The following is a 9,834-nucleotide window of genomic DNA, read 5'->3' as shown; positions in this document are numbered from 1 at the left end:
CTTTTTCAATTTACATCATATTTACAGGATCTTGGCAGTCTCCCTTTGTCGATTTCCATGTTATTTACAGGATCTTGACAGTCCTTTTTTCAATTTACATGTTATTTACACGATCTTGACAGTCTCCCTTTTTCAATTTACATCATATTTACAGGATCTTGGCAGTCTCCCTTTGTCGATTTCCATGTTATTTACAGGATCTTGACAGTCTCCTTTTTTCAATTTACATGTTATTTACAGGATCTTGACAGTCTCCCTTTTTCAATTTACATCATATTTACAGGATCTTGACAGTCTCCCTTTTTCGATTTCCATGTTATTTACAGGATATTGACAGTCTCCCTTTTTCAATTTACATCATATTTACAGGATCTTGACAGTCTCCCTTTTACGATTTACATGTTATTTACGGGATCTTGACAGTCTCCCTTTTTTGATTTACATGTTATTTACAGGATCTTAACTGTGTCCTCTTCCTCCAATTTACATGTTATTTACATGATCTCCCTAAGTTTTGTCTTCAGGATTTACAGCATCTTGTCTCACATTTACATGTTCAAATCGAAAAATTTACATGATATTTACATGATTACTGAAAACATGTAAAAGTCCAAAAACCATGTAAATTATCTTTTACAGTAAATTTTCATGGATTTACATGTTATTTACATGTTATTTACATAGCATGTAAATTTTCGAGTTTTCCAGCTTAGCAATCACGTTGTTTAACTTTCGAAAGAAAAACGAAAATCAAAGAACAAAATGAAATACCTGCACATGCTAATACAGTTTGATTTGATGGATTTGAGGTCGATATGTGACTCGAGAACTTAAATAACAACACACCGGCTGATCGCTGAACATGTTTGTTTTCAATGGATAACCGTTTCGCTTGTTTTCTTGCACGAGAAAATCTTCTTTCCTTTAAAATTGTCGCAAACTATTAGCATTCTTCGTTGATCCGGACCTTCACACGGATGAAAACTTGAATAACGTGAGGATATTTTCTGTGGCGTCTGATCGATTTGACCACAACTTTTTTTCTTTCACATCGGGTTCCATATGTGTAGTACATAAAATACTGCTGTCAAACGTTTTGTCAATGGTTATCTGGCCACAAAATCAATTGCGTGCTGATTCACTTCTTTGCAATGTCAACAAAGCCTACATTGCCACCCATCCCCTAACACACATTTCGCCAACCTCCCAGATTCTGGGAGACACGTGACCAGCGTGAACCAGGGTCTTCTCTCAACGACAATGGAGGCAGAGAAGAGAGACCCTGGGAACGAGGTTGATCACGGCGCCCGCTGAATTCCGGCCATGTCACTTTTCGATTTTGCAATTTACTTGAACATAGCAAAAATCTCCCAAAATGTTTGTCGCTGATCGTAACTTTTATATTCTATGTTCACGGTTCAAAATTAATGTTGTTTTCACGTCGTAAATATTTCATTCTCGATCGACCGTCCCGGAAACTTCCTTCTGCTCTTTCTGAAAACTTTGTATCAATAGTTATTTGCTTTTTCATCAATATTTGTTTTGCATAAAGCAAGCTAACAAAATCTGTACCTTGCTGAGTTCGCATTTGTTAGCGTTAATAGTATTTTCAGTCAGATGCTTCTGTTTTTCGTGACGGGTTCATTGTTTTGGTCTCCCATCCTAACACTAACCCCGCTCAACAGGGCTTGACGTCAGTGAAGTTTAGTATTACAAAGCTGTCAGATGCTCAGAGGGCACACTTGTGGTGCAAGGAAGTTGTAAGGGAACTTGAAAATTATCAACATGTCAGCCCAGAAGCCAATGTTTCTCGCTTCTCTTTTATTTGTTATTCTTCAGAGACTGGAATGCTGTATTTCAATACCACACAATTCAGTGCCTTCTGATTTTCTGTAGCACGTACCACAGGCAAGCCAGTGTATGCTTCACGGAAGCATCTCGTTAGAACACAGTAACTGCTGTACTTCATTTGAAATTTAGGAGTTCATACTACCCTACAGTAAAGGTGTGTTGTTTCTGTGTTTCTATAATTCTAATTCGGTTTGTAGTCACTACATAAAACAAAGCAAATAAATGAAGTGGTCGATTTTCATTCAGTATTCTAAAGAAATCTCACCTTAATATCCTGACATTCCTCGAAAATCTTTGGTAAAAGTAAGCTCTGATCGCTGCTGTACTGAGTGTTTCCGTTGGCAAATTTACTTGTATCAATAAATAGATAACCTTTATTTGTCTTTGGTACAACAAGTAACAGCTACTTCAAGTTACAGGGTTATCTGTCTAGTAAACTTTCGCCACTTTCCAAATTCTACAGATGATTTCTTCGCTCTGACTGAGCATGATGATTTGCTACAACTGGACAATTTATTTGTACATCCCACGGAAACGCTCTTAGGCGTCTCGTTTATTCTTACAATAAGTTAACCTATCTTTGAGCCTGCGATCCAATCGAAACCCAGTATCTGGTCAGCGGAAAATTTGTTTTGACAGGTGTTAGTTGACCATATCATGGATGTGTACGGTGTAAACTAGCTGGAGACAGGTATACAAGAATTGCTTCGCTAAACTTGAACCGGCGATATAGACCGTATTCATTAATGGCGGTCAAGAAATTATTCTTTTGTCTTTGTGCTAATCATCCTAACTAGCCTCACTTTTGAAACAAAAATTCTTTTGAATTTTGCTCGTGTTTACGAGGCTAGTTAGGATGATTAGCATAATGACAAAAGAATAATTACTTAGTCGCCATTTATGAAATCGGTCTATGGTTACGTGATACTGGTGACATTGGCATACATGGAGGCGTGGACGGTCGTACGGTCGCACGGTGATCATAACCGAAAAACGTTCTCGCACAGATGGGCTACCATATTTTCTTACCAATGGTGCTCCGTGCGCGCGACTTCGGCACGCAGAGCTTCGCTGAAAACAACTTGTTTTATTTGCTTTCAAAATGGCGAAAATGTGCCGGGTTACCAACCGCTAACCCACGGAAAAGATATTTTTTAGTAAGAAGGAAAATCGTAGTATTTCATCAGTATCTATAAGATAATTATTGTCTTTCTAACCTCATTTTACGGGTTGCCCTGTAAGCTACTGGTCCTTATTTTTCCAGATCAATTTGGAAACAACTGGAGGCTCGAGAGCATAAGATTAGGTAGAAAATATATACTATATAGGTACCAGCTGAATCGGAGCTTGTCAAAGGTAAAAGTCTACTAAATAATGATGAATGAAGTCGCAAGGAAAGGTAGTCAGTTTTTAAATTCATTATTGGGCAATTGGTATTCTATTATAAATTTCACTTTTTGTAAGTTTGTAACGTGAAAAAGGAAATTATTTTCGTTTTCTTCAATTGCTGAGGGGATGTACCACCTTCAGATGGTGACGAGAACTGGCCTGGTACGACATAGATCTACTACGCATCGAGGCCAGAAGGTGTCCCTTGTTGGGCCTTACAAAACCGCATTTCAAGTCATTTTTAACAATCCTATTAGATTAAACTAAATTCTGTTAAGGACTTTTCACCGTCAAGTACAGAAACTATAGGAGCCAAGAAGAAGACAAGAAGGCCGACCGCAGTCCAAGGAAAAAAGGGGAATGTCATTCTTTATAGCTTCTATCGTTTTCACGGCAGGGGTTCTGTTGTTATTACTTGTTCCCAGTAATACTGGTACTCATTAAATTGAAAAAAAGTCCGCTCGAGAAAGTCCTGGCGACAGAGTTATTGTTGAGAACTATGATCAAAGTTGCAGCACTTCATTTAAATAACCGGCTCTTGTCGTTGTTGTTGTTGTTTTTGGGTGGGGTGATGGTAAAACGAACATTTTGTCACTTTTGTCAAAAATACAACCCTCCAAAAGCTTGAAATCTTTTTGAGGCATTTGTGAGGATAAGACTGATCTTTTTTTGGGAAAGGTTTATATTTAAAATGGAATTTAAAATATTTTAATCAAACATGCCAATAAAAGATGCAGATATTTCCGGGGAAAATGGACTTTGAGAAATTCTAGTTTTCCAGCAGCAGCTGCTAAACTATTATTTTGTAAGTGTCACATAAACCATTGCTCAGCGCTGTCGAATTTCTCTGTCAAGCTCGACTGATTCCCCGATTGTGGTAGCTCTAAGTTCTATGCGGCTCTAGGAAGTACAACTATAATGTCTTCTTTCAGACAAACTATTCTTCGGATGTATTCTCTCTGCTTTAAAGATTTTGGAAAAAAATCTGAAGTCGAAGCAACGGTAGCTGTAAACAGAGCCTAGACATCATTCCTGTTCAAATCCTTCTCGGCGGCCGCAATAATATGATCAGATGTTAACCGATTTCACTAATGATTTGTATTTCTGTAACCAATCGGAGCGAGGCTCCAAGAACTCTATTGTTTTTCGACCAATCAGATTAAAATCCAGATTCTGGACTGGGGGCAGACGACTCGTTAAGAAATTGTATCAGGAGTATCTTTTCGCCCTCTCTCTAAAGAAAAGTACGCCTGATCGCAGGTTAGTATAGTCTTGAAAGCTTCAACGAAGAGGAACTTTAATAAATTGTTTGCAAACAACCTCAAGGGACACAGATAACGGTGGTAAAATATGGAAACGGTGGTGGACTAACAAACGGAAGCTAATGACGGATCTATTGTTGTGGGTCCAGTTTTTTCAAAAGGCAATTAACACTGACCCATTGTAAAACACCCGCAGGAGTTTTAATTTTGCCCCTAGAAAGATAGTGACAGTAGTTGTGGTTAGGGCGGTATAATTAATATAATTAGGGATCTTCGTGTATTAGATAAATTCTGCTTTATGATTGGCCAAGCCACCTCAGAGAAACCGTACCTTTCTGATCAGGAATTGTCATGGGAAGTTCTTTTGTTCTTTTTGATGTATCCATGGAAATACCCTAAGGCGTTTTCTGTCTAGGGAAAGCGGTTACACACAAAAATGTCCTTGCCCGTGGGCAAACGTTATTTACCCATGAGTAAAAGGACTAGTAAAAAGGGCAACTAATGTTGCCTTATCATGGGAAATAACGCTCCATGAAAGGTGTTGGAAATTAACGCCACTTAAATGACGCGAATTTAATGTAAAACGACTTCCAAATAAAGACAATTAAGGGGAAAGAGCAGTTAGAATTTCACGATAACGCGGTTAAGATACAGCTGGTGGTGACCAATCAATGAACAAAACTAAGCCCTCCGGTTAGGGTTAGAAAGCTTGTACCTTGTTTCGTATTTTTTTTAGGTGTCATGAATGTCTGGAAAGGTTTGAAAATTAGAGTTAAGGTAATGAAAATTAAGAGCGCGGAAATTAAAGCTGCACTTTTAAGTGGATGGATTTAAAAATCCATGCTACGGATTTTGAATCGGTGTTAGATTTTTCTTGTACCGTTGCATTAAAAATTGTGAAAAGCATAGTTAAGTTGTTGAGTTTTTAAGCATCATCTGTTTTGGTCATGTGGTTTTCCATCGTGTCTTTTGAACAAAGGGACCCAATAAATTTAATGTTACTGTTAGAGTCAGCGGCTCACTTCAAGTGTTTTGCATTGCAAAATGGAATATTTTCATCTATGGCAAATACATTTTTCCATGTTCTCTTTGAAAATTGGTTTTAAAGCACAGTAAATTTAACCAAACTTTCTCTGTCTTCTGTCACTTTCAAGGGCTAGCTAGCAAGAAGCAATAATCGTGTCTTTCACCGAGGTGATCCCTAACAAACTGCTCTGAATTGAAAAATATTTCAAAGAAGTTTGTTCTGTTGTAGGCGAAATGATCTCATGCCTCTCATCAGCTTTGCAAATATCTTTCCGGTGTTGAGATTTATCTTAAGCAAAAGACAATATTTTGAGTTAAGGTGGGATTAAGTTATGTCGATACCAAAATCAAGGAGTTTAAAAGAGCTATTGAGTAAGGGAGGGCAGCCAGAAATGTGCTGCTTTGCACTGCCCATGCACCCTTGTAAGTGAAATTATAATAAAAAGTTGTTACTGTGGTTAAAAATAAGATATATATTATCCTCCTATTCAAAACAACCACACTATAAATAATGATGCCAACATAAATTTTACTGCACAACAAACTCTATAAGCAATAATATAGATTTCAAACAAATACATCATTTATACATGTAAGTCTATCTCTGACTGATGAACGTGCTTCATTGTCATCAGAATTAAACGCAATACTTGCTGGGTGGGTCCTCTGAATTGGCTGGCATTGCTATGTTGTCATAAATCCACTTATTGTGCAAAACAGCAGTTGCTGTGATGATCAAACAGCATCAATTTCTCGTAAACTGCAGATCCCCTCCAGACTAATCAAGGCAGGGAAATCTTGTCTTCCGCCTCTCAGTGGTGTTCCTTGTTTTTGTATAGGCCTTTTGGTACTTGTAGGGTTTGATTGCATAGCCACAGTCTGCCAGGAGCCACCCATTCCTGCCTCCTCCACCCTCCATAGATGCTTGCAAGTGGCTGGCATTAAAAATGGCTAAATCATGCACAGAGCCATGCCGTATGAAAACAAAAATTGTAGATGACAGGTGTGCATTGCACACTGCCATCACATTGTAATTAATAGCATGAAAACCCCTGTGGCAAATAGAGAGATGTTCATCACTGTCTAGGCCCTTGATAGGAATGAGAGAGCCATTAATTGCTTTAATCACTCTGGGAGCCTGAAAGGTATATAAACATGAATTTATTGTCACACTTAAACACCATCAATACAAAACAAAGAGATAAAGCGGACCGCCGAGGGAACAACGTACGCAAAGAATTTCGAAGTTTGATGAGCATTAATGGATAGGTTTTGTCGAGTTTGAGTCCATACAATAATTTATTTCTTTCTCGAACACAAGTATGTTTTATTCTTGCGCAAGGAGATAATTTCCTCTTTGCTGTTTCAGACAAAAATGCAGCATTTATCTGGGTGTGTTTTGTTTTTTTGCTCAACTCCTTCAAAGTCACACGATGGTCAATCCCTTTTCCTTTCCACATTCTCGCTGCCAGTAGTTTAGATGCCATTTATTTATTTCTATGTTTTTTTAAACAATATGTCAGATTTTTTTGCTGGAAATGCTACATTTATTGCCAGCTATTTTGGTTGTGAACAAAAGTAGACTCACACCAAAACAAACCGCAATCCGTGTTTGAGTCAAGGCTTGCTTTATTGCCGATTCCATCGAATTTTACAATATTAACATCTTTAGTTTTTCGCCACCGAAAGTAGGTGGGTACGTCTTGACAATTAGCCTGCATTGGTTTACTTGAGTCTCCGCGTATTGCTGTCTCTCTCGAGATCTTCTTCAGAATACACCGTTCAACAAGCCGATTTAATCTTCCTCTTGACCAGTTGTACCTCTCAACAACTTCCGTCTCGGTCATATGGTTCAGTACAGGCAGCTCTTGGTATGTCCTTTGCCGACAAACTGCGTAAAAAAGTCCGCCTCCGGCAGCCATTTTGTTTTCATTTAAAAAAATGATGTTACCCATAAACTTATCGGGAGCTCCAAAGCTCCCGTAAATTACCGGGCAAGTTATCGGGAAAAGTGAAGGGATCCAAATTAACGGGAGATTCGAGAAACACCCACTAACTTATCGGGTACTTACCGGGTAACTTACCGGGCAAGGTAAGTTACCGGGTCTTTCGAGAAACGGGCCCCAGGACATTTTAAATTATGTCAAAGCCGCGATGTTGCTTTCGGGTAAACAGGCGTTTCTGGAAAGGAGGGGGGAGGGGGGGGGGGGTTGAATACGACGACCCTAAAAACAACTGCGTGGAAGGCTTCTCTTCCCTTAAAAAGAAATCAATAATTGCTGTGAACTGTGGTCTAAGTTGGTCTTAGCTTGAATAAGTGGCCCTTCACATATTTTTCTTGTTTTTGTTGTTGCTGTCTTGGATCTGTTTGAGTTACATTAAAGTCAAAAGAGTCATTTTGTGAGATGTATGATACTTGAAGAACGTGAATCAAATTTGCAACCCTCTAACACAACTTATCAAAATACAACGTGAATTAGAATGGACATTAAAATCTCTTTGAGGCATCTGTGAGAAAGCTAGCCCCAAAAATACTTTCCAGACCACCTTTTTGTTCAATAATTGTCGGGAGGTGCGGTCTTAGTTAGACTTCTTTGAATGGCCGGGCCTTCATGAACTTATTTTATGTTTTTGTTATTTTTCTTATTGTTTTTCTCTAGTTTGGGGTAAGGATAAGAGGGATCGACATTTTTTGACGTGTAAGAACGTGATTCAAAATGCAATAGTCCAATACGACTTCTAACTAACAAGTGAATTCATCAGAAAGGACGGATAGCTATATTTGTTAATCTCGTTAAGCAGTTTTTGCGTCTACTTTAATGTTATTCGATTCACTTCTCAGGAACTCTAGGTTTAGGTTATGACGCTGCAAGAGGTTTAGAATATGAGCTGCTCAAAGCCTAGTCCTATCAAAGCTTAACTTTAATGACTCCATCACTAATATCCACTTCCCGCATTTTTGCAGGAAAGGATACAACGTGTTCAGAATGCCGACGCTTGCTTTGTGTTGAATCGCTTCTCTTCAGAAAAGGATTTCCTTAAAGGGGCGGATCTAGGGGGAAGGTGCAGGGGGTGCGCCCCCTCCCCTGATATGACCTGCGGCTTTCTTATACAACTCAGTGGTATTCTGACAAAAAAAATACGTCACCAGTCAGCTAAGCCATTTCTTAGTGGTGCACCCCTCCTAACAAAAATCCTGCATCCGAGCTTGCCTTAAGCTTGGCTGGCTACCTACTTTTGAAAATACTCAGCTAAATATTCTTAAACTTGGACATCGTGCACTTTTTCATGAATTTGCAGCTGCCTAGGCGCAATCCCCAAAGTACACTGCGGTCCAGCAGTGCTACCTTAGTGGAGATTTCATTGCTGAGGGGTACCATTTGAGACGCCGTGGCAAATCTATTTAATACTCTGCCTGCACTATGCCCCAATGTTAGCATTTGCAAAAAGGAATGCTTTAAAATCGTAAGTACCAGGGCTAGCACACGCCTAAGCCTGAACGTTGCTTTTCGCGTTTTGATAGTAGTTTTAGTTTTTCAGTATTTTATATTATTAATAATATTTGGGACACTTCTCTCCCCTCCCACCTTTACGGGAAATATCCTAAACTTCCCAGAATGAGGAACGAGTACGATGCGACCGACCACGACCAGGGTGCTCTCTTGAAGGAGGAAGAAGGAACCTTGGGAACCAGACTACGTAAAATCGCTATGAGTGGCGAAATACCACCAAAAGGAAAACAGGAATCACTTACCATTGATAGCTACCCGGTAACAAGAGTAGCCATAGGCAGCACACTCTAATCTCTTTGGATTTTATAAAATTCAAAATTAGCCAGTCCCAAGCACGTGCTCTTTGGCGAGGTGTAAAAAGAAGATAGGAGTCCTTTCTCGATTCCCATTCATTGCATTTCGCTCAAGCCTGTCCTTTTTAGGCCTAAATTGAATTTTTATTTCGATCAAACTCGGAAATATTTTTGTCTCGTAAGCCTATGTATGCAGACTTGATCGATGTCGCATAACTTCTCATTTATACTCAGTTGTTATTATTTTAACAGTAGACACTTCAGGTGGCTTGAACACAGCTGTCATGGGTTCGAATACCGCACTTTAAATAAACATTTCTTTCATACAATAGGTTGTTTGCAAACAACCCGCTCAAGGGACGCAAAAAGCAATAGGAACTTTATTTAAGTGTCTGGTCGTTCTAGCGCTGAAGCACTAATTGGGGACACTGTAAATTGAAAGTAACAATTAACAAAAATCAAGTCAAATGTTGGTTTTTGAGGAGGAAAGGGGAAACCGGA

Source organism: Montipora capricornis, chromosome 6, assembly GCF_036669925.1.
Source record: "Montipora capricornis isolate CH-2021 chromosome 6, ASM3666992v2, whole genome shotgun sequence".
Classification (NCBI taxonomy): Eukaryota; Metazoa; Cnidaria; class Anthozoa; order Scleractinia; family Acroporidae; genus Montipora; species Montipora capricornis.
This window is presented reverse-complemented; position numbering follows the sequence as displayed.